Raw genomic sequence first — 24,464 nt, forward strand, 5'->3', positions numbered from 1 at the left:
TTGCTGCCTCCAAAGTGTCAGTTTTGCATTTGTGCAGAACAGACAGGGACACACATCATGAACGAGATTTGAATTCTACTAACACCCCTTCACATTTTGTCATCTTTACTCTTCTAGCCACTCAGAAATAAATATCTCTGATATATATGAAGATGTATATGATAAGATTTGATGATTATTTTAATTTCTGATTGATCTGTTGATGAGTTGTACCCTTGTGATGAAAAAAAATGGACACTTGTGGTTCCAACTAAGCCAAATACAACAAGATTTTGTGATTTAATCCAAAGAGAGCAGCTCTTGAATAAACTGTGGTGAGATGCAACGTGTTTTAAACACCAGTTTATTCTATTAAATGATAAACAACCCTGATTAATGCCCTGCATGACATCTTCAAATTGCTTATTCTGTCTGACCAACAATCCCATTGGATATCCACAGTTGTGCAAGTGTTTGCAGTTTTTCTTGATAAATGACTACATTACCTTGCATGTATCACAACACTAATTGTTTCAGTCTCAAACTTATGAAAGCAAAGCAAAAACACTGAATCCTAATTATCTGATCTGTGTGCAAGCATTTGTATTCTGCATTCACATCTTCTTAATTGTCTTAATTAATAATTTTGAGCATGGCAAATGTAGGGAAGTAGAAAAATGAATAAATATATACATGAGTGAGTTCAGAAAAAGAAAAATGCACTGTAGAATTAAACACAAATAGAGATATAAAGTAAGAAACGTCGGGAGCTTCTTGTCATCCGTGCACTGAATACTAATCAGAATGACAAAAGCACCAAGTTGCCTGTAAACATATAAATATATGCAGAAGGTCCCGTGGTTTTGCCAGTGCACCACATACAGTTGTTTCTGAAGATCAAGGCCAGAAGCCTCTGCATGAAAATCTGCCTCTGGCTCTTCACAGTGCCATGAAGTTCAAGTGCAGCTCCCAGATTTGATTCAGTCACACTGGTAGGTTGTTATATATTTGTTCTGTTATATTAGCTATAGGTCTGTGCTAACAAACAGGCACTATCGACAAGGCTCAACACTGACAGAACACTTCAACAATTTGCTCTCGCTGGATGAAAAACAGTTTTTTTTCAAAAGAACGTCTTTTTTAAAAATATCAAGAAAAGGATGTTTGCTTTTCCCCGGCCTGTGATCGAGGCCGATATAGAGAAGTGTGATGAAATAAAAGCCAGGCAGAGGAGATAGACCGGTGCCCGAGTCACGTCCGTCTGCAATGCACTTATCAGGTGGGGATTTTCTGGTGTGTCAGTCGGCATAGGAAGCCTTCAAGGCTCTCTGGGAAAAAGGGGGATGCTGCAGTAGTGACAGGGCTATCTGCCTCTGACAGCCCGAAGACCTAACACCGGATGGCTGTGAGAGATAAGGCTCTGTCGCCACTGGACACACACAAACAGACAGGACACACACACACACACACACACACACACACACACACACACACACACACACACACACACACACACACACACACACACACACACACACACACACACACACACTGGATGCTTCCGTTCTTTACCGCACACACACACGAGCACACAAACACACAGGCAAACACTGGCATTCACTTTGCATTAACGAATTCCCAATTGCCTGACCACTCGCTCATTCATTCACTCATGTGCACTGACACACACACACACACGTACACGCACGCTCGCTCCCTGTCTGCCAGCCAGCGAGGCTTCCCATTAGCTGTGGTGCAGTGTGCTGGGTGAGGAGCGCTGGGGCGAGAGACATCAATTTGCTTCCTCTAATGCGCTCGCTGCCCCCACAAGACATATTGATTATTTCTTCCCCGCAAAGCGACAAATAGCAATTTCAGGGGCATAATGGAGATAGATGGTTGGTTTATAAGAAGCCCCCAAAGAAAAGTTGTAAGGGGGTGGAGGTGCCGAGGCGGGGGAGGAAGCAGGGGGGAAGGGGGTGCACTTCCTCCTCCCACTCCCCCCATCTCTCTCTTTCTCTTCCTCCGTCTCCATCTCCTGAGTTTTTACTTTATAACACCTCCACCTTTCCCATGTCGCTCCCACTTTCACAAAGTTTGAAATAAACTAGAATGGCACTTAGTAGAGTTAGCACCACCACCAAGGACCAGCAGTCTCCCTATGAAACTGCATTTAAATTCACTAGATTTGGATTTTTATTTGGATCTTCACCAAATAAACATCCCTGCCCTAAACATGCCTGATTACCTTCACCAAGAAACATGAATTATTCTCTTCGAAATCAATGAAAACTGCTCTTTCACAATGTTGAACAAAGGGGTAAAAATATTCCTGGATCCACCCCAGATCCGGATCTGCACCAAAATCTAATGGGTGCTTCCAAACCACATCTTTTTTTTGTTTTGTGGAGATTAGTTGAGAATTTTTGTTGTCATCCTGCTAACAATCTAACAAACAAACAAAAACTCAGATGAAAGCATGTATGTACGAGGAGGTGAATGTATGGCAGGGCTTTGGGGTGCGCAGATGTTGAGGAGCGCCACTGATGCACATTCATTACATGCCTCCTCCTTGGAGCGTTGCCTCCTCCCGTCTTAATGGCCGTGCTGCAGAGAGCAGCTGCTGCCGCAGTGTTTGCTCTGCCTCACCCTCTGTCTCTTACATCTACTCCATATCGGCCTTGTTAGCTTCAGTGTGACTGATCCATAGGTTTCTCTTACGGTGAGATAATGAATATTTGATTCTCAGCACGCTGCAGGTTGACTCGTTTTGGGATGAGTTTCAGTTTTGACTTCTAGCTGGATTGTTCCTGACATTTAAAGTAATAGAGGTTGCTGTGGGTTCTTTGCTGGCCTAAAGACTCCTCTTACTACAGCCCTTGGTCAGATTAACATTTGAAGATCCATTTACATATTTTCAAGAAGGTAGTTCCTTTCGAATCAGTGTCACTGTGCAGTTTGTTTGACAATTTACAGATGTGAAAATGTCCCAAAAATTGGGTCCGAACATTGCCTTTCACATTTGAAGAAGCAGAATGAGATTGTCCAGGTCAGACACGTTCACAACAACAGGAAAATGTCCTGAACATTCAGGCGAGGGGTGGCACCTGTTTAGAGCATGAAGGAGACAGGACGTGTAAATTCCCCTGCGGAAATCACATGTATTTTTTTACCCCTCATTGACATTGACGTCAACCCTCGTCATCAAAAGCTCTCGAGTCTTGTTGTCTTCCCGAGTTGACATCTTTGTCTGCGTCTATTACGTGTATGGCTCCTCTTTTTTATCCTGAGATAATTGTATTCTTCCAGTCTCGTGTCATTTGCTTGTTGCTGTATTCTCACATAGGTCCACCTGGAAATTTCCTGGACATTTTACGAGGGGTCTGACATGAAGAGTTTTGGAAAATCTCTTGAGCAACTGACTTGTTCATTCGCCTTCTCACATAAAGCCCCTCTGGGAAATTTCATGAAAATGGAGTTGAGAACAGCTTAACAAAGAAATCCTGGGATATATTGTTGAGCATAGGGTTTGTGCGTTCAGATTAATTTTGCGTTCTCATTTCTGCCTTCACTTATTTCCAGAATTGTTCCTCCGACTTTTCTCCTTTACGAACTTTAACTTTAGGAAACTCAAACTTCTCCTCCACCCAGCTGTAGTGTTCACATTGTTGTATAACACCGGCTGATGGAGGTAGCTGATAGCTGCCTGCTGCAGAAGTCAGTGTTGTTGCAGACTCCAGGCGGTGAATGAACTAATACGTGTTTGCTGCTCATCACATGATGGACTAAGGAGAAAGGTCCGGCTGCAGATAACTTTTTCTCTCTCTACAGAGATGATGTCTGCTCGTGATAAATCCAGGATCTCGTCCAGGCTGGAGAAAACGAATAGACTTTTCAGACTGCTAGAAACCGTGTTGGTGACCTGACCCTGCAGCAGGCTTGGCTTGTGATAGTCACCCAAACTATGTGAGAAAAACATATAGCACATATAGATCAAGTGTGAACAGATAAGTGTTGAGGGATTCACACCCTCAGGGAGGACGTAAGTAAATATTTAAGAGTCGGCACTCGGGATGAAAATTTCATCTTCTTAAGATTCTGCTCGGGGAAATCTCTACGTGGGTGTAATATCTGTTATTTTATCTCTAATATATCAATCAATCACTCCCATATGGTTTATCCAGGGAGGAAACACGAGTCTGCACTACACTCGTGTTGGCAGCTCTGTCGGACTCTGGAAGAAACGTGTTAACGCTCCCAAGTCGGAATCATTTTTCACACGAGACGTTTCTACATGTCAGAGTAAGAAAAGCCGGGGAGTAAAAACTAAAATTAATGATGGTTGAATGTCATTAAGCTTCTTCAGTTTCAGGGTCCTGATGTTGTTAATGCTGCCTCACTGGAATAGAACAGATCCCATTGTTAATTTTGCACCTCTTTCGACTGTGACATCTGCTGTGAAACAGAGTGCATTGAATAGCAGAAGAATGGCACAAGAATAAAGTGTACAAGCATTTGGAAGGTTTGAATACTTGTTCTGTCAGGGTCTGTCTGTGTGGAGTTTCACTTGTTCTCCCTGTGTCTGCGTGGGTTTTCTCCAGCTTCCTCCCACAGCCCAGAGACATGCCGACTGGGGTTAGGTGAACTGGGGGCTCTGTGACTGTGAATGGTTGTTTGTGTAGCTGCCTTTAGACATGTATTGAACTCCAGACATTTTCTGGAAGTTTTCCAGATGTATGTTAGAATGCAAATGTCCAAATCAGTTGCTCCTCACAATTGTCCAGAACTTTCCCTTCCAGCCTCTCAGTAAAATGCCCGATCAAAAGTCTGCATGATTCCAATGTGAAAATACAGCAGTAAAATTCACAGCGAGTGAGTGGATGTGATGTTATTTAAATTTCTAACACTCGATGAATGCAAAACTGAACAAACCAATAACAATGCAAATATCTCAGGGTTGAAAAAGAAGTGTCATGAATGTAGAAGCTCCGGTGTTGCTGTGCTGCAAACAAAAACACCATGATTTGCACTTTGTACATCATGTCCTCATCTTGACCCGCACCATCTCCGGCTGCTTTCTTATATGTGAAGGGATAACTCCAGAAAATGTCCGGACAATTAAGTCTGGGGGTTAATGTCTGAAAAAGGCTTAGCACAACATTACATGGTGTACCCTGCCTCTTGCCCAAACTCAGCTGGGATTCACTCAGTCGTTCATATTTATTACTGAGCTGAAGTTTTCAGACATTTTCAATGTTTCAACTTTTTAATCAGGTGATCTAAATCAATTCCTGCGAATGTTTCACACTATTTGATTGGTGCTTTAGATTCAGGCCTCGGGAATCTCTTGCATCCTAAATGTGTGAAATATCGCAGAGGGAGGTTCAGGGTGTTTGATCTCCGATTTCTCTCACAGAACCGTCTTCCCTTTATTTCCTCAGCTTCACTTTTTCACAGTCCCTTTGAATATTTCATGCATCTTTTTTATCCTCCTCTTTCAACCCCCTTTTTATCCCCTGTTTAGTCAACAGAGAATCTTGCAAATCACAAAACAAGTCCTTGTTTAAAGTGTAACTATTAATTATTCAGTGTTTTTGAGTGGTGCGTTTGACTGACAGAGGAAAGTTAAGTAGTTGCTCGCCTGCTGAGCATTTTTAGATTTAGTTTTAGTTTATAATGCTTTATTAATACTGCTGTCACACACAAAAACAACCCCTTTTATGATTTAAAGCCGGAAATTTTAGTTCCTTGACAATTTACGGTAACACGATAGCACTTGTGCCATTTAAACATTCTGCAAAGTTATACACTTAAAAGTCTTTTGCAGATTAGTCCAACTACAGCAATAAACTCTAATCGGATCAAATGCGTCTTGACCTCGTGAAATAAAGCAAGCGTGACAGGCCATTTTGTTGTTTTTTAGCCATAATGGATCGCAGCTTTAATTGTATGCAACAAGCCTGTAGTGGCCCATTAACCACAGTAAATTATTTCCAAGGCCAGTTTGAAAAATTGCAAAAACTTTGCTCGATCCGGCAGCTTCTGTACCCCGGTAACCGTTATCAATTTACTTTGTTAAATGAAGGTAATGTCGCAATTACTAAGAGTAAGAGCGGCAAGTTCTCTGCTTCCATGTAAACCGAAATGGAATTTTTAAACACCCCGGCCAATCCTCCACAGACTAATAACGCCTCTTTCCCCAGAGATGCAGCGGAGCTAAATTATAGGAAGCAGCCCAGACAGACAGAAGTGACACGAAACCGGATGCAAAATGAGCTTATTATCCCCTTTACTGTCAATGCAGCACGGCCAAGCTGTCAGTGATCACAACAGACATGTTATATACGACAGCGGCATCGCAGGCCCGCGCCCGATAAGGGGAATGATCCACGGCAGTGATGAAAAGAGACAGGTCAGATGGAGAGGAAAGAGGGGGTGGATGGAGGGGGGAGAGAGAGAGGTAGGGCGGTTGTTAGTGAGAGGTGACGTGAGGATATCGGGGTTGGATGGAGGGAGCAGAGAGGATGGACAAAGGAAAGAAGAAGAGGAGGAGGTAATAGAGATGAACGAGTGCGTCTAGAAACAGCAGTGGATGGATGGTGGACAGGAAAGGAGGACAGGGTGGATGGATGGATGGATGGATGGTGTGACGGACAAGTGGGAGATGGAGTGATGGAGGGGTGAGGGCGCTGGCTATTATCCTGCATCGATTTACTCCAGTCAGGGATGGCTGGAAGCGTAATGAAGTGTGGGATCTAGGGGTTGCCACATGCGCTTGTCTACGCCTTCTAGCTGTGTGGATGTATTGTGGTATGAAGTGTCACCTGTGTGTGTGTGTCTGGGAGTGTGTGTGTGTGCGTGTGCGTGTGCGTGTTTGTGTGCAGCTACTATGCTCTAATCTGCCGTGGTTAAACACAAAATGAGGTTTTTGGCTCCAGGATGCTTTGCTTGAGCCAGACATTGATTGGCTACAAGAAACATCTATAACCTATCTTTACATATCTATATTTAGATATATATCTTTGTATAAAGGTTTCTCTGTATCTTAAGTTAAATCACATTTGAATTATGCCCATTAAAAAGAAGAAAAAAACCATAAATCGTACTTTAAATTTTTTTTTTTTAGACCAAACAATGAACTGATTAATCCAGAAAATAATCCACAGTTTATTTAATTAAGCAGATATTTTCGGTAAAACAGGAAGTTTTCACAGTGAAAAAAATTTATTAAAATCATGTTTGAAAAGGGTAAAAAAAAAAACCTGCTTGTGTAATTCCATCAAGCTGTTTTCCTGTCCCCGTCTCTCGTCATTCTTTTACTCATCTTAGTTTTTCCTTTTTGCACGATGTCACACATCCTCTCGTAGTGTGTGACTCAAAACTCGCAGCATCCACTGCAGATAATAGAATTAAAAGCACTTTTCCTGGGACATATAAATCTTAAGAAAAGAAAAAAAACTAAAGGAGGTTAAGTAAATGCAAGAGTTTCATCAGGTTCAGGTGCAAGACAAGTAGGAGAGGGAGAAAATCATCATTCTAGCTGTGAAGGAGAAATTGTCCCTCGCTCCCTCCGTTCATTCCCTTCACTCCCTTGTTTGGTTCTTCCATCCCTCGTGTTTCCCTCTCCTCCTGCATCACCCTTTCGCCTTTATTTCCCGCTCCCCGCAGCCCCACACTTCTTCTCCCAGTCTAATCCGCTGCTCGACATGCTCCCTCTTTGTTCTGCCACCCTGACAAGTCGTCTCGTTCCCCTGCTCCGAGGACAGCCCCGGTGTGCTCGGGATAATGGAATGAAATGCTGGAGTGATAAACCCCCGAGGATGCTGGGAGAAAACACAGGAGTGTGTCAGCCGGGGTGATAACACTCTATTCTCCCGCGCGTCTGTCGAAGGAGCAGGGATTATGGTCTTACAGGCAGGCTTTGCCAATTTGCAGGCCCTTTCTGCGGGCTTGGATGTTTACACTGGAAGGTATCGCGGGTGTCAGGGGGCACTAGAGGAATATTCTCACATCTGCCTCGCACAAAGGTCTTCATTAGTTCTGAGCATTGCTTCACATTGTGCAATCATAAGTTGGCGTACAGGTAAAGTCACCCTATCAAGGTTTACTGCTCTCTGAGGATATTAAAATTCATGAAGTGAAGCCACTGGGCTCAACGACGGAGTCATAATTTGTTTTGTCCAGTTATACACAGACAAACTTAATACTATACAACACTTAACACTAGAATCAAGGGTCGGGTTTGTGTCAAGATTTTCAAAATGGTATGATATTAAGGCGGATTGAACCAGAACGCACAATTTTCCAGGTGTCGCACTAGATCGAGGAAAAAAACTCCCCAAGTGGTTCATGAGAGCCCATGAATATGAGTGCAGTGACTCCAGTCCACATGGTGGCGCTAATGCGACTATAAGATGAAGCAGTGAACAAAGCAGTGTGTATGAATTTTTCCTTCTCTGTTTGTCAATAAACAAACAATTTACGTTAATCACATCGTCACATGTCTAACTACAAGTTGGATTTAGCGCCATGAAGTTAAATGTAGATAAAATCAAACCGGTTAGGTCTCTTACACGAGTCCAGACAGACAAAATCGAAAATCGTTTCAACTCTACTAATGCAAAAATTGGAGCTGTGATATTTTAAGGATAAAACTATATCTTTACGAGAAGATGAAAAGTATTAAGACGGACTAATGCGTTGCTGATTATGGCCTTTTTAATGCAATTTGTTGACGGAAAATCACCAACCAAATAACTTTTTACAGATTCAACTCAGACTGACCATGTGTGTGTTGCAATCCGAGTTCAATAACTGGACCATAAACTACATGGTTGAGGTAAGAGAACTGAAATACTTGGTTTATTTCACGTAATCTTAAAGGAAACATAATCAAGCCAAAACTTTATCTGTGTGTCCTTCAGTTCATTAAAATCATAAAATTGCTCGTGTTGAAATGTCAATTATGATCCGACTTTACTGGACTTCAGAGTTAAAGCAGAGATTTTTTTTTCTTTTTATGACCACAGGCTCATGTTGCCTTCCAGTCCAGTTAAGACTTCCAGCTTTTCACTTGTGGTTTCATATTTTCATGTCTGACATCTGACCAGAGTAACTAATGCTCCTGCCTGCGGGCAGCTCCTCAGCCTCTCTCTTCATTACCCTGAACAGAAATGCAGATTCTGATTGGTATGAGCTATATTTTAGATTTGTCAGACGCTGCAGAGAGAATACTAAACCTCAGCAGATGCTTTGGTCCGGTCGACTTGGTCATTATCCGGCATAGAAATAGGATTCAGAGGATCCAGGCTTTGAGTTTGGGGTTTTTGGTGCAGTGAGACATTGAGGCCAGGGATCGATAAAAGTTGATTGGTAAGCTGAGTTTGTTGCTGCAAAACCATTATCGGAGTTTCAGGCTGTTGGTAAAGTTCAAGAGATGAAACTTGGCCATTTCTCGCAAACATTCTGTCTTGTGCTATTACTCTGCAGTCCACCTACTCTTGACCCCAATCTCCCACACATCCACACAGGCAGAGGAAGTGGACGCATCCCCCCCCCCTCCACAGTCTAACCCGCCACGTAGCACTTTGACTCAACCTCAGCGAATCTGACAATCGAACATCCTTTAAACTGACCTTGACCATGAGGAAAAAGAGAACGAAAAGAAATCGAAGAAGCGGGGGAAGGAAGCCTCATAAGAAAACCTCCCACCCTAAAAATAGAAAAGGTGGCAATTAAGTGCCAATCTAATCATCCCTCTGGTAAACGAGCCCTGAAGATTCCGCCCTCATATCCCCCAGGCCTTTTTTTTTCACACCACTTCCTCATCATCGCTGGCTATCGGCTTAATTACGCCCCCGCCATCCCCAGATAAGAGAGTGATAGCCTTATCACCACGGCTCATTTCCAAATCCATGAAATTAATAAAGTCTATCTCCCGTCTCAGTTCTGGGGCCAAACTTATATTAGGTGTCACGTACGAGAACTCGGTGAAGGAGTACTCCGCCTGTTCTTACAGTCGGCAAAGAGAAACTACAGGAAATCACGCGGCAGGAGATTAACGACGGTGAGGAAAAGGTGTTTTTGTGTTTTAGGCAAATGGTGTTGGTGCTGTAGTTTTTCACCCTGATGAGGGTTATGTCTGTGTTTTAGTTTTATGATTCGTCTGGCATCATTTATCACTCACACAGTCGCTAGACTTTCCATTTGGTCCAGTTCGCCACTTAATTTTTTCTTAATTTCCACCTCGGGAAAACTGCTAAATTGCACAGTTTCATTTCCGTCTGGTGTGAACTTTGAGCACATTACTTCACAGGCGTGTGAAATATCAATTAGGAACAATAGGTTGCAATACAAGCGCTTCCTGCAGACAGTCCATAAAACTCCCAGCTTGTTATTACTGATAGTGTCTTTATCCGTAGATCATCAATAAACCTCTAATCAAATAAAGTGGAGCTGCCTGAACCACCTCGACTCGGAGTTCTCCAGCTCTAATCAGTGGGGAGACAGCTGGTTTCACCACGCTGTTCCACCTGCCCGCTCCCCTGAGTAAAGGGCTGTGCTTCACCGACCAAATTCACTCCAAGTCTCTCTCCGAGGCACACTCCAGCGTGACTGGCAGGGGTCTCACACATCGATTTCGGGGAGAAGGGAAGGTTGGGCGGACCCGTCAGCGCGCCGACGCTGGCAGTGGAATGAGACGGGCTCCCACTAGGTTTGGGCCTGTCATTTATTTCTAAACGACGGCAGATGGCGGGTTTGGCACTCGCACCATCCTCTCAATCTCCCAAGGTGCGCTTCTGTGATGGATGTGGCGAATGGGAGCTCTGCAGAGGAGGCTGAGGCACATCTGTGCCGGCCGATAACGGGGGGCAAAGTATGTCTGGGCTTTGTAGCCGTGGACTCGCTTTCGCATATTACTCATTCTCACACAGACCTCTAGAGGACTCCCATTTTTCGCAGTTTATTTGCCTCTCACTTTCATAGCTTTCCGCGGCTCTTATCAGCAGGACACCTTTCTGTTTACCAGGCAGGTGGACTTTGAAGTTTGACATTGCTACCTGGCTGGAAAGTCTATCAGAACTTTCCTTTCCTCGTGAGAGATGCCCCGTTTAAAAAGTGATTATCGGCATGATTGTTAATCATCAGAGAATTATATTAACTGAGGCCGTCTGAAGGTCTTTAGACCATTTAAAAACTCTATGTAGACAGAACTCTCACAGGAAGTTATACTGAACTGACCAATAACTTTATAGGAATGGAATCTTTCATTATTTTTATTACCGTCTTATTTGAGTTTAAGTAAAAATAAGTCTGTACAAATAATGTCATACTGTTCTGATTAGGTCATGATTTCCGTGCTGAATGAACAATGGGAACATAAGGGGCATATTAGCTGTTGTTAAAGTCGGGAAAAAGTATATATACACTCCCAAAAAAGATGAAACGTGACCTAAATCAGAAGTTAATAAAAAAATGTTTATTGGTATTTTCAAGTTGCCTTCAAAAGGAAACTCAGCAATACAAAACACGTTAGGGTTGCTAGGTAACACACGGCCGCGCCTGATTGTTCCGACTCCCAGATGTAATCTCCTGTAAGTTAAAAAATGTTGACATTGCAGTATACTCAATTGTGTACGTTTTACGAATGCTAAGGAACATTTCTAAGCCCTTTATAAATATGACTCCATCTATATAACTCCATATAGGCCTACTCTATCTGTTGCTTGTTTAGTTGAACAATCGTTTGGTCTGTAAAATGTCAGAATAATGAAAAAAGTGAAAATCATTTCCCAGAGCCTCAAGCCTTGTAGCAGTGCAAATATCCAGTGTAATAGAATTTAATACAAAGAAAAGTCAAACTGGAGAAGCTTAAATCAGAAAGGGTTTGGAAAAAATTGCTCAAAAATAACCATACTATAATTTGCAGATTTATTTTCCGTCAGTGGATACACCAAAACAATACGTAGACTTGAGTAAAAAAAAAAGGCCATTTTTCACCCCTGTTAATTTCAGGATGCACAGAGTCTTGGCTTTGAGCGAAGCGGTTTACAAACCCACACTCTCTGCCCACACACACCATCTGACACAGTGGATCCAAAGACACATTAAACTGAGCAATCACCGCCTAACAACACCCTTGCAAAGGTCACGTCAGCTTCATCATCCTAATCATCGAACAACATCACTCTCCATGATTTAGGGTTGCAGTAAAGGCATCATGACCCGCCCCGCCACATCTCTGCCCATAAATGTATCCATAGCAACAGGGAGACGTCGGGCCGCCTCCGAAGATGCATCTTTGGGATTCTCTGTGCGTCACTGCAGGGTGACAAGTCAGGCGTAAAGAGTCGATTTAGCTGCGGCATTGGGGAGGCTCGCACATTAGCAGAAGGGAAATAGCAGCCAGCAAATACTTAGTGGGTGATTGGCTCCGCAATAACAGAACACCCCCTTTGGCAGCTCGTCAAGCGGTGCTATACGGATGCCATTACAAACACAGGGACATTAGCAGCCATCGAGGGTTTGTGAGGCGTGTCGCTGCTTCACGCCTTTAACCCCCGGAGCTGTTTGAAGATGTGTACGATCAGGTGTACACAACGTTGCCATAGATAGATTAACAAATTGAGGACTGTTCGTATTTAGGAAAACATCGGCATCCAAAGAGAATTTCGTGTAACAAGGTAAAACATCTCGTACAGATTCCCCCAAAGGCCCAGTTACATCAATCCTCTCTGCCGAAAGAAGCAATTTAGGTCAAAACATCGCACAGTGTGTGTACACAACGCCTCAGAGGATCAGACCCAGATCCAAGTCAGGCACAAAACCTTTCTGTTTGCCTCCATGAACTCACATTTTCACAATATTCTTTCACGTTCTTCAGATTATACTTAAATAGCTTTTAATTGCAGCTATTTAGTGCATTTCTGCAGCACACACACACACACACACACACACACACACACACACACACACACACACACACACACACACGTACGTCCTAAAAGATTCTGTTTGCTGAAGGCTGCACTCGAGACCAGAGCTGCATTATAATGACTTCCTCACTGTAGGAAAATGTGCTTAGTGATTTTTATGCCTCATGCAGCGTTCAGGAACGGTGCAAGCTGTATGTAAGAAGCCCGAGCTGCACAGAGGAACTATTAATATTAAGCAAAAAAGCTCAGCTATACAGTGGGGGGATGAATATTTTATCACCACGGGGAGCATTAGTGTTTTCTCTATTTCTTTTTTATCGAGCCCTGTCAAATAATGATCTGCACTGAAACCAACACAAAAGAAATTGTGATTCTAACCCTCACGTGAGACGCTGGATGCTGGATGAACCAAATACACTCTCATATAGCTCTACACATCACAGCTACTGTATTTGTATTTAACTGACAAAATACTTCTTGAGAATAGAAGCAATTAGCAGCTGTTCACAGATAAGTTGGCTGTGAAAGTGACAGATAATAAGATAATTAGCAACCTGCTAATGAGGGAGGGAGAGAGAGAGAGAGAGAGAGCACGTATACCTGGAATACTGGAGATGTGTTTTGGTTGAATACAGAATAGACCATTGTAAACACAAATAAGCAAATAGAAAGATGAGAAGGGGGGTATTGAAACACATTTTGTTTCTGCCGCTTCGTTCTGATTGTTTTACGCTTCAGTGCGTCGCGACAATGAAATTCATAAAGCTTCAGTTTGTGTGTCATGAGGATCAGGAGTCAAAAAGCATCCGTACCAAACCAACAGTTTGACTTATCCATCAACGATCGTAGGAACAATCATGAACAATCAATCACTAGGTTTTAAAGTATTTGGTCCTATGATTAAAACCTGAAGGTAAAAACATCCAGGTACAAGTTTGCCACAATGCCCAAGAATCAGGAGGAATCATCCAATCACAGAGCTAAAAAAAACTCACTAATATGTGCAAGCTCACAGATGTAACAGATTTTTATAATGAATCAATTCCCTTTTTGGATAAACTCTGGATTAAACCATTATTAAGGCGCCATGAGTTGACGAACCCAACACCAAAACCCGGCACACCTCTAATAGGTAGCATAACCGGAGTCATATGGGTATTGTAGTATTTATAATGAAATACCCCAAAAAAAGGCTAATATCATAGACTGTACATAAAGATGGACTAAGGCTCCCCAAATGTGCTGCTAAATCATCTTGATTGCCCCCTAGTGGCTGGCTGCAGTCTTGGTCATCAACCCAGCTTCCTCTGTCAAAGTCAAAGTACACATTAAATTCATTTTTTTCAAAGATGGTTTCTGCCATCGTAGGAAGTTTCACACTGTTTGTTCAAGTTAAAATTTTTCCAGTAAGTTTGGTTTTTATCAGTTACTTGATGCTATAACAGCGAGGTGAACCATCATGATCATCTCTCTATCGCTACTGTGCAGATGCTCCGAATGATGTCAAAACCAGAAGATATCGGTGCTTTGGTTTAACAGGAGGAAAGAGAGACCTGTCTTCCATCTTTATATACAGTCTATGGTTCATGGCATAAACCTATAACATAACACATAACGCAGAAGCATCACATGTATCTGTGAGTTCATAGTGGGAAACACATGTATGTATAAAGTCTGTTTCCCCCTCCACTGAGGTCTGGTATCAACAAACCTCTGGCAAAGCAGAGAGGCTACAAACCCTTTTGGGGCCTTCAGATGCTAAAAATTCATTCATTCATGCCAGAATACCGAGAATTGAGATGAAAGCAGCCGTCAAATAGTGTGTGTTATGTAAAATTAGTTGCCTGCCATGCCCGGCCCATCTGTATGCACTGCAGCAGTCTCCTCTACCACCCATGAGATGGTGCACCGACACCCCAGGAGGGTTTTCTTCTTTTTTTTTTCACTTTACCAGTCCCACAGGCACCCTCGCTGACTGGCATCTCATTAGGAGAGCAGAGCGGCGTGCTTGTGTGTTCGCCGCCAGACAGGCCACGCCACAGGCTGCATGCTAATTGCAGAGGCGTAGCCAGCGTGCAACGACCTTGTACGGCTAAAGAGGGAAGGGGGCAGAGAAGTGGTTTTGTGTAGCGTCTGGCGGGAAGGGGGCTCTCTCCTCCTCAAACCGCTTTCGTCCTGACCTTGGGCAGCGAAGTCGGCCGTGTCTGACCGCTCACTGGAGCGAGATCGTAAAGTGGAAGTTTCGTTTGAGAAATATGAGGCAACGCAGCGCTCAGTTTACGTAGTGAGCACTTTACTCCTCACACTGTTGTATAACAGCTTGTAATGAGTAAAGCGTCTGGGTGAGTGACACTATTCTGACATTAATTTGCTGCTTATCATAACTTTACAACGATTTAAAAGCACCGACTCGTTCCTCCGCTAGACAACTCATTAGGTTCAAGGCTTCAAGTGAAAGTCACACTTCCTCACAATAATTACAATAATAACACGTCTGTGGTTTATGTACATTCACCTTTAGTGACATTAATTTGCAACATCTCGGCTGCAGTTCTGAGGTTCGGGTCTTTCTTGCACTGGGCGTGTAATTTCCATCGAACATGACAAGCCGCTGTATAAACCCTGAATATTGATGCATACGACACAAAAGGCTGTTTTTATTCCTCCGTTTCCTGCCTCGTGTATTTCAAACACTGAACCCTGTCTGGATCTATCGTGTAATTTCATCATAACCTCTCCAGTCCAATAACATGACCTTTCGGCAACACTTTCAATCTCAGCCCTCACATCTTGACAGGTTTCTCTCAAGCAGCTAAACTGTTAAGTACCAAGATTCAATTCCAATCAATGACAAGGGACGCAAACACTTGGACGGAGAGGGAGATGGAGAAAGGACGGACGGAGGAGACTGGAGTGTGCGTTCGTGTGTCCAGAAAGGTCAAATACATCCTTTTGCGGTTGCTCCGGTAAAGTAAATGGCAGGAAGCTGTGGCTTTGTGTCTTTCTAGCGCTCGCAAAAATTTAATTTAGCTTGTGCAAATAGAGAATATAAAGAATGTGAGGTGAAGAGGGAGACATAGAGAGGGAGAGAGAGAGAGAGAGAGAGAGAGAGACTGGGCGGCCTGTCTGTTTTAGTGCCATTAGTTCTTCCCTGCCACTCATTGATAAAGAGGCGCTGCCATCAGCCAAACCAGCCATCTCCTTCAGTCCTCATTAAAATGTCGTCATATTAAAAAATCATTTCAGGCCTTTGCTGATGAGCGTTTTATTGCCTTCATGAAAATGTTCTCTCAACGGGGGAGAGAGAGAGAGAGAGAGAGAGAGAGAGAGAGAGAGAGAGAGAGAGAGAGAGAGAGAGAGAGAGAGAGAGAGAGCCTTCAGTGAGTGATGAAGATGGGGGGGGGAGGGTTAGAGGAAGAGAAAGGACGAAGGAGATAAGGGGTTGATTTGTTGCGTACTTGGGAGGAGGGTTTTTGATTTTTAGACTATTAATAATTCCTTAATTTTGCAGTAAACATCCTCTATTCAGTAATGTGCACAACAATGGCTAGAACACTGAGAAGCTTCATCCTTTGTAGTGACCTGCACATGAGCTCACAGTAGTGTAGCCTCACCTCATATGATCTGTATCATGTAAACTGTAATGTAGAGTTTAAACATATAAAATAAGAACATTTGACCCTAAAGCAGTAGTTTCCCCTCTTGTTTTGTGCTGTGTCACATATTTCTTAGTGTAGATCACCAAACTGTATTGCAATATCAGTAATTAATCAAAAACAAAGCATATATAACATTTCCACATATTTGGACATAATTGGTTTATATTACTGAATGGATGGAAACTGTCCCCATCTGGCAACACTACACACATTTTTAACCATATACTATCAAGAGGAAACACAGAAACTTGCTTCAACAATGCAGATGTTTAATACCTCATAAAAATTGCAACAACAATAAAAAATATGACATGAAGATAGTCACAGAATCCCAAACCTGCTTTTAGATACGTCAACTTGCCTCAGTCCTGCCAATGTGACTCTCGGGTAACTTAATGTAAGTTTCACACATATTTAATAGTGTTATTTACACAGCTAAACTTATTATTTTGCAGGGCTTTATTCACATGAATTTTCCACTTACGTTCTAGGCAGTTTAATTTTGTAGATGAGTGTTGAAGCCCTTTGCAAATGTTATTTTAAGCAAGTGAAAACTTTCTCTCGCAGTAGCTCAGTCCAATTAGCAGTTTCTGCTGCTGCTGCTGCCACAAATGCTGCTAACACCCACTGCATTCTCAGTAAAGGGCATCTTTAAAAAGAAAAGTAGAGCAACAAATGAACAGAAAACCAAATATCCAGTGTTGATAACAACACCCTTCACTTTTGCAGGTCAGTCAGATGTTCTACTCCAACACAGACTCCAGAGTTAATCTTCTACTCACTTACAAAACGCTTCCACAAGCATTTTCTATCGTAGAGGCACGTGAAATGGGGAAAAAAGCAATCTTCTAATACCCCTGCAGTGGAAACACGGCAGCAGAAGAAAGTTGGAGGCACATCAGGTGCAGCATAAAGGTTACAGGAGAGGGGATTTCACACAGACACCCTTTAGCAATAACATAAAGAAAACCCTCTGGTCTTTTTAATGCCATCAGGACCTGTAGCTGCTGTACGTTGCATATGTCGCTCGATGCTGCTGCTGTAGAAGCAGCTTGTCTAATGAAGCTCCTTGAAACATCAAAGGCACAATAAAGGATTATGTATGAATGGACGCAGCCTCACATCTATTCATCCTCGTGGACTTATTATCAGAGGAGACACTTCTGCCCTCATTGTTTGGTCTCGTTTCCACTCGTATTCGCTGCTTTTCAACATTTCCATTTTGCTGATTGTTGCTCGTATAATGAAAATCCAAGTACCGGCAGCAGTGTGCGCGCACGTATACGCTTTGAGGGCTGAACAGAAAAATGATGGGTGATGCCGCACATCACTCCCACCATGTAAATTTTGAATCCACCATATGCTGATCCTTTCAGGCACCGGCGCTGATTAAATGATTCGGCGTTTATCTGATGAAGAAGTAAAAGTTTGTGCGCCATTCTTCATGTGGCGGCACGCTATCCGTCTCCCAACCCCGATAATCAAATATCTATTCAAAGTGGAGCAAAAACAAGCACATTAGCGGCGTGTAGACACTGAGCTGTGGGTTTTGTTCATGAGATTTTTTTTTTTTTTCTGCGAAGAGATGTGCACGAGGATCAATGTATTAATGCAGCAAACCTTGAATTATGAGGAGAAATTAAACCACACACGTACAAACAGTGTACACACAAACACATGGTTTGTACGATTATGTTAATGTCCCAGCAGAATACACGCATAACTACTTGATTGGCCTCGAGGGACGTAATATCTACGCTTTCATTTCAGATAGCAAGCATATCCTGTTACAAGCCATTACAAGAGTTTAATGCCAGGCGCCGTGTTGGAGACGGTGTTTGTTATGCTCTCGTTTCATATCCTCACCGCTCAGGATTTAGCCGTGTTTGAGATGAGATGAAAAGATTCCTGCTATTTGGGTTACAGCTCCTGTCTTGCAGAATTTTATTCATGTAATTAAAAACTGTGCAGTTGAAAAATAACTTCAGTGCTTATGTTTTTTTTTTTTCTGTTGAGGCTGATTCAGAAGTAGGAGTTGAAAAAAAGTTTGAGACGTAGAGTGGATGTAACTAATTGCTTCTCCCTCTGGGTCGAAGTGTAATACGCGTAACTTTTTTTTTTTTGTACGGATGCACTCTTCTGCTGGACAGAAACATTGGTTTCTTGCCCTGACTCCGGGCTCATGTTCGTACTCTTGCCAGTCAAAGAACAGAGTTGCTCGCGGCTCGGGTTTTTGTTTGGGATTTTATTTTTTATTTTTTGATACAGACAAAACATGCCAAAAAAACAATGTCAGGTCATTACTCATCCTGCAGCTTACTGAGGCAGAAATAGAAAGTGAGAGATGTGCCAGTCAAGAGATGCCAGAGGTGCAAGTGCACATATCCGTTATTAAAGTAAAAGCACAGACAGCAAAATAGAAGCACATTTGATTATGAATAAAGTTCTGCAAATTCAAAATCTTCCCAACAACAGCAACAATGTCAGCATCAGCCCACTTAGGTGATAACAAGAGAGAACAAAAGTCTTAAGTCTGCTCCCTAAATTGGAATGTGAAACCAAAAGTGACAATATCAAATGTAAACGATGATACAAAGACATGAACCTTGGTCCAGACTCAACCACAGCATGGTCACATCAGGAAACTGATTTATTTATTATAGAAGACTGAATATCATCCTGCCAATAGATCAGAAAACGCTTCTATATGTTGCTCTAGTGGTCATGGACAAGAATGGATTTCCTTGGAGGACTTGTTTAACCTCTTCTGAAAACAGACACGGGGAACTAGTGTTGTCATCTCCTAAGATGCACATATATTTTATTTATTAGAAATGTATTTATTAAAATTGAGTAAACTCCTTTAAAATGGTAAATAGCTGCATAATATGCATGTACGTAGTTTATTTTCTCTGTTGAATTCACTTCACTGTTTCAGATAAACGTGCCTCAAACCACTAGAATCAGTAGAGAAACAAATTTAAAATGTAAAAATGGCCTGTGGCGTGGTCCCACCATGTGTTTTGGGTGTAGGATACACTGATAAATGCTGCGTTCAGGGGGGATGATGTTCATTTGTGACATCCTCATTTCATATTCTTACCAGTTGGGCTCTCCTCGGTTTTTGAGGTGTAATATAGACCTGCCAAATCAGCGGTAGCCCCATTACTCATCCCCCTCTGCGCTGTCTCCTGGCTTGTGCTCCGGCGCTAATGCAGATTACAGGGATATATGAGGGCTATTTTGTTCGCTGCAGGGTGGAAACGATCACAGGCAACCCCATCCCTCTCTGATGCACGGCTCTACATCTGTTCCCCCCTACGAAAGCCTATCTGGAGATCCATCAGAGCCGCGGCCCTTATCAGATCCGCGGCTGCTACATCTATCGCGCATCAATTATAGATGCTATGTGTAAAAAATTGGGTCACTCTATCAACACTCGCTGTGGATCCTCAGAGACATTGTTTGGTTAAGTGATTAGCGAGTTGACTTTTGATGCAGTTTGTGTGAGTTAGAGGAGCTACATGGTCCATTTATGATACATGAGTGTAGACACAGGGGGCCTCCTGTGAAGGAGAATAAACTTTCTTTGTGAACAAAAGAAATCAGTGAAAAGTGGGCGATTAATCACAAGTATCCACTCTTCTTTTGTGTGATCCTTCAAACCCTTCAGTGGCCTGCGCTTGTGAGATTTGTGCAGGTGTTAATCTTCATAATCGATACATCTATCCTTTTTTTTTTTGTCTCCCCGCTACGAGACAATTCAAGGTGATAAATGAGCCAAGCCGCATTATTCGCAGGCGAAAATTAAATTCCATTTCCAACTTGCTCCCTGACAGAGAACACAGACGTATTAGTAAAAATCTCTATTCATTCCGTGACCGGGACGCGTCCAAAAAACCCTGCACGTTTAATCTCTTATGCAAGTCTCCCCTCATCTGCGGGGTAAATAGACCATTCATCATATTACTGGGCTTTTACAGCTCGACTGTTTGAGCGATCTGTCTCTCAAACAGCCTCACTCCCCGGCAGCCCCATCAATCATTTTTCAATGAAGATGTCACAGCTCATTGTGTGGAGTGTTATCCCAAACAATTTTCATGATAAATCAAAGGCTAAACTTTTATTTTTTTGTTTGAGTTGGTCTCTCCAATATGCGTCCTTTGTACAGGACGTATTTCACTCGTGTTCTTCCAGGTTTTACTGCTCGACTGTCAGCAGTTTTCCCCCTGAATGGATATATGAGCAGGTGCAGGAATGTGTGGGTGGGCTCACTGTTAACTTTATGTAAACCGCACAAGTCATCAAGAAGTAGCTGCTGCTCAACAAGGGACGTAATTGGTTTGTGGTTAATGGCTGTGAAGCTGCAGGTTGTGGGTGTGTCTGCGAGAAGAAGGAAGAGTGACGGCTCGAACTATAAACGCCACCCAGACATTTCTTCCAGGGTGCGCTTGTTATTGGAGGGACTCATCAAACAAAAGATAATGACCCTTGATTCAGTAATGAAGCCGTGAGATTGACTCATTAAATACAGCAAACAGCCGCAGCGGAGGTTTTCCCTCTCTTCAGATTGAACTTGTTATCTCGCACCTCACGTCTTCTCTCTCCTGTCGTTTGTGTTTTTTTGTCGCAGGATCCGTCAGGAGCTGGTGCAGAGACGTGCGACACCGGGAGCCCCGACACACCTGACGTCCACTTTCAACTGAGACGGGGATTTGTTTCAGAAAACACAGAGAGTAGACAAAAGGCAGGAACACGTGAATCTATACATCACGCACACGTTAATCCTCAACATAATTCTTTCTATTTAACTCAAGTCTTTCTGACATTTTTCTCTTCAACAAGGCTCTGCTTTCCTCTAAGTGCAAGAGTTTGCCGATTATAATATTAGTTCAAATGTGTAAGTATTGCAGTAATGGAAGAAATGTTTAAATCCTCCAAGTAAAAGTAGCTGTAGCAGAATATAGAAATACTCTGAATAAAAGTCCGAGTATTTACTAAGTCTACACTTAGTAGACATAAAATCTAATATCAAAAGCAGAAGTGCTCAATGCATTATAATGGCCTGTGTGATACATTATTTATTATTATTGATGCATAATGTTGGCGCTGGTGGAGGGCGAAGCACACTTGAACTACCTGTTCAACACTTTTGGGGAGTTTAGGTCATAAAAATGCATCATATTTATGAGAAAATCATTAATTTATGTATGCAACATTTTAATCACCATACCACGGAGTAATTACAGCTGCAAAATAGTTGTAGCGAAGCCAAAAATGTCCATATTTGACTTTAAAGAACAAAGGAACAGAAGATGGAGCTTGTAAAGCAAAGTCCAGGCACCTCGAGGCTGTCGGTGCCATAATTTGCTTTGATTTACTATACATAGACCAGAAATCACTTAATTACACTGAATTATTTGCAGGTTCATATTTGAGCAGCAGCACACAGGCCGTTCTAATAATGTTAAATGTGTACATACACAATGGCCTCTTTTATCAAGCTGCAACCTCCACACTCATGAACCTGGGCGTTTGGAAACTCAGCCTTTTTTTAGTCTGATTAGTGAAATTAAATGTAATCTGTTGCCTCACCCCTCACGCCTCTTCTCACGAGGCCTAACAGGATTTGCGATATTCCTCGGGTCCATTCTTCGGCATGTCAGCCTCCTCCTCCTCCTCCTCCTCCTCCTCCTCCTCCAGTGCACCACAGTTGCATTATTAAACTTGTATAAGATCATTAGCATACAAAGCAGGAAACCTACCACGCTGGAGTCATACATATTTATCTGGACCGTGCCTGACTTGTGCGTGCACGCTCTCGTACTGTAACCTCTCTTACACACAGGCGTTCTCCTGTGGGAGGGCTGAGACTATGAAGTGGATATTAGCAGGAGCACGTCTAGTTGTTTTTAAAGGATGAGGTACTTATTTGTGTAACATCTGAAGGAACACGAGCTCGCGTGTGCTCTGAACCAAACGCAAGATGGAAGGAAATGCCCGTGTGTGGAAGCAGCAGATGGAGTTTGGTTAGGTTCATCAGAGCAGTTTGCTTCAAGCATATCAAATATAGTTTACACACAGATGAATTTGAGTCGAGTAATGCCTGAATTAAATATTCATCTGCTGCACAGAAGCTCATAATCAAACAGAGTTAGTCAAACAGAGAGCGTCACCTGTGGGTTACCTCTGCCTCCTCCATGACTGTGAAATCAGTTCTCTTCTTTTCCAATCCCCCCCCCCCCCCCCCTCAACCATGCCATCCCCATCTCCCAGCCCTCATGGGTCTCTCTCTCTCTCTCTCTCTCTCTCTACACTTCCCTTCTTTTTCTCCTCAACCTTCTGGCTGAGAGCACAACCCTTCCTTTTTTTTTTTTCCAGCGACGTGGACTCCTCTGTTAACGTTCCTTTTCTCCCTCCTCCTCCTCCTCCTCTCTCCTCCCTCCTGTGAGATTGCTGTTGTGTCTTATGGCTTTTTATTCCTACGTGATGGTAGATGGGTTCATGTAGGAGTAGAAGCCACTAAACACGCGGTGAGTGCTCAACGTGCTGTGAGCTTCCTGTGGACGCGACAGCCGCCATGTTCTGACCATTATCAAGAATATGCACTCAGAAATACAATGGTAAAGGACACGGTTTCATGCTGGGACGTCACTGTTTCTTTGAAATGAATTCATGCTGTACTTATTTGAACCATTGGTTGTTAGACAATCAAGCAGAATGTACTGGAAGTCTGGACAAATCAATCAGACCAAGTCTTAAGCTGTGAACAGACCTAGTTTTCCCACCTGCACGCTGACTGCACGTGCCCTGGATTTTTATTTCCTTTGCCCCGGGGTCGTTGAAACAAAATCTGGAGCTGGAAAGATCTCAAAATAGAGATCAGGAGGAAAAGATGCCAGGAATGAAGTGAAGCAGCTCTCAGAGGTAGGTCATCAGTGCTGTTTGACAATGTGAAGATGAGGAGAAGATGAGAACATGCTGGACATGGAAACCTGTATTTCACACGTGCTATGATGTGACTTGTTTGGCGTCTCAGATAATATGTCAAATGTTGTCACTCTAAAAATAACTCATGTTTCTCATGTTATTTGTGTTGCCGTGAAAACCTCCAAAATCTCAACCGCTAAGAAAAGCGACCTGGTTAAAAATCTGAATTTCCTCAACCTACAAAGTAAAGTTCAGTTCGACAAAGCTAACATGCTCATAATTAACAGGTACAATCTTTACCATGTTTATAGTGTAGCGTCTTATCATGCTGTCTTTTGCTGTGTAGCACTTAAAGCACTGTTGAGGCTGATGGGGATGTGAGTTCGTTTTACAGGTATTTCGTCAAAAGCCATAAACCGTGTATAAAGATGGAGTAAAAGTAACCATACTGCAAATTAACAATACCCCAATGGAAGTGTTGAACTTCACATCTTACGGGAAACTTAGATTTTTATAAAAACAGGATGAAATGTCATGATTGACTCCAAGTGAGATGCGAGATTCTTGTGCTACAGGAGGACGTGGAGATGTCTCATCCATCTTTATTTACTGACTATAAATTCAGAGACAACTGATCACCAGTCACGACGATGCATTATCTAATTTAAATGTTTCATATGTTTTCTATTTGCCTTTATGAAGAATGGGACCCGGCCAAAAGTGATGCTCAAATATTGCAGATGTTGCTGTAATATTCATCAAAGCTCATTTTTCTCACAGGCCAGTCGGTTGGTTCCTCGTTTCAGCATTATGCAGGACTGAGAGGTTTAATTATTCTCTTAACCTTTCTGATAATGAAGAGGTTTGGTCACCACATGGATATGAATCTCTGGATATGAATTCCATAACAACCCTTTCGAATAATTGAGATATTTCAGTCTGGACCGAGCGGCATCACCAT

General features: G+C 42.6%; 1 long non-coding RNA gene across 1 annotated transcript in view; it reads left to right on the forward strand.

The window, feature by feature from the left end:
* Positions 1–21,414, forward strand: part of LOC117757565 — a 41,939-nt gene extending 20,525 nt beyond the window's left edge. Inside the window, exon 3 of the long non-coding RNA XR_004613149.1 lies at positions 21,207–21,414. This is a non-coding gene — a long non-coding RNA (uncharacterized LOC117757565). The remainder of the gene's footprint in view (positions 1–21,206) is intronic.
* Positions 21,415–24,464: the final 3,050 nt, after the last annotated feature.

Source organism: Hippoglossus hippoglossus, chromosome 23, assembly GCF_009819705.1.
Source record: "Hippoglossus hippoglossus isolate fHipHip1 chromosome 23, fHipHip1.pri, whole genome shotgun sequence".
Taxonomy (NCBI): domain Eukaryota; kingdom Metazoa; phylum Chordata; class Actinopteri; order Pleuronectiformes; family Pleuronectidae; genus Hippoglossus; species Hippoglossus hippoglossus.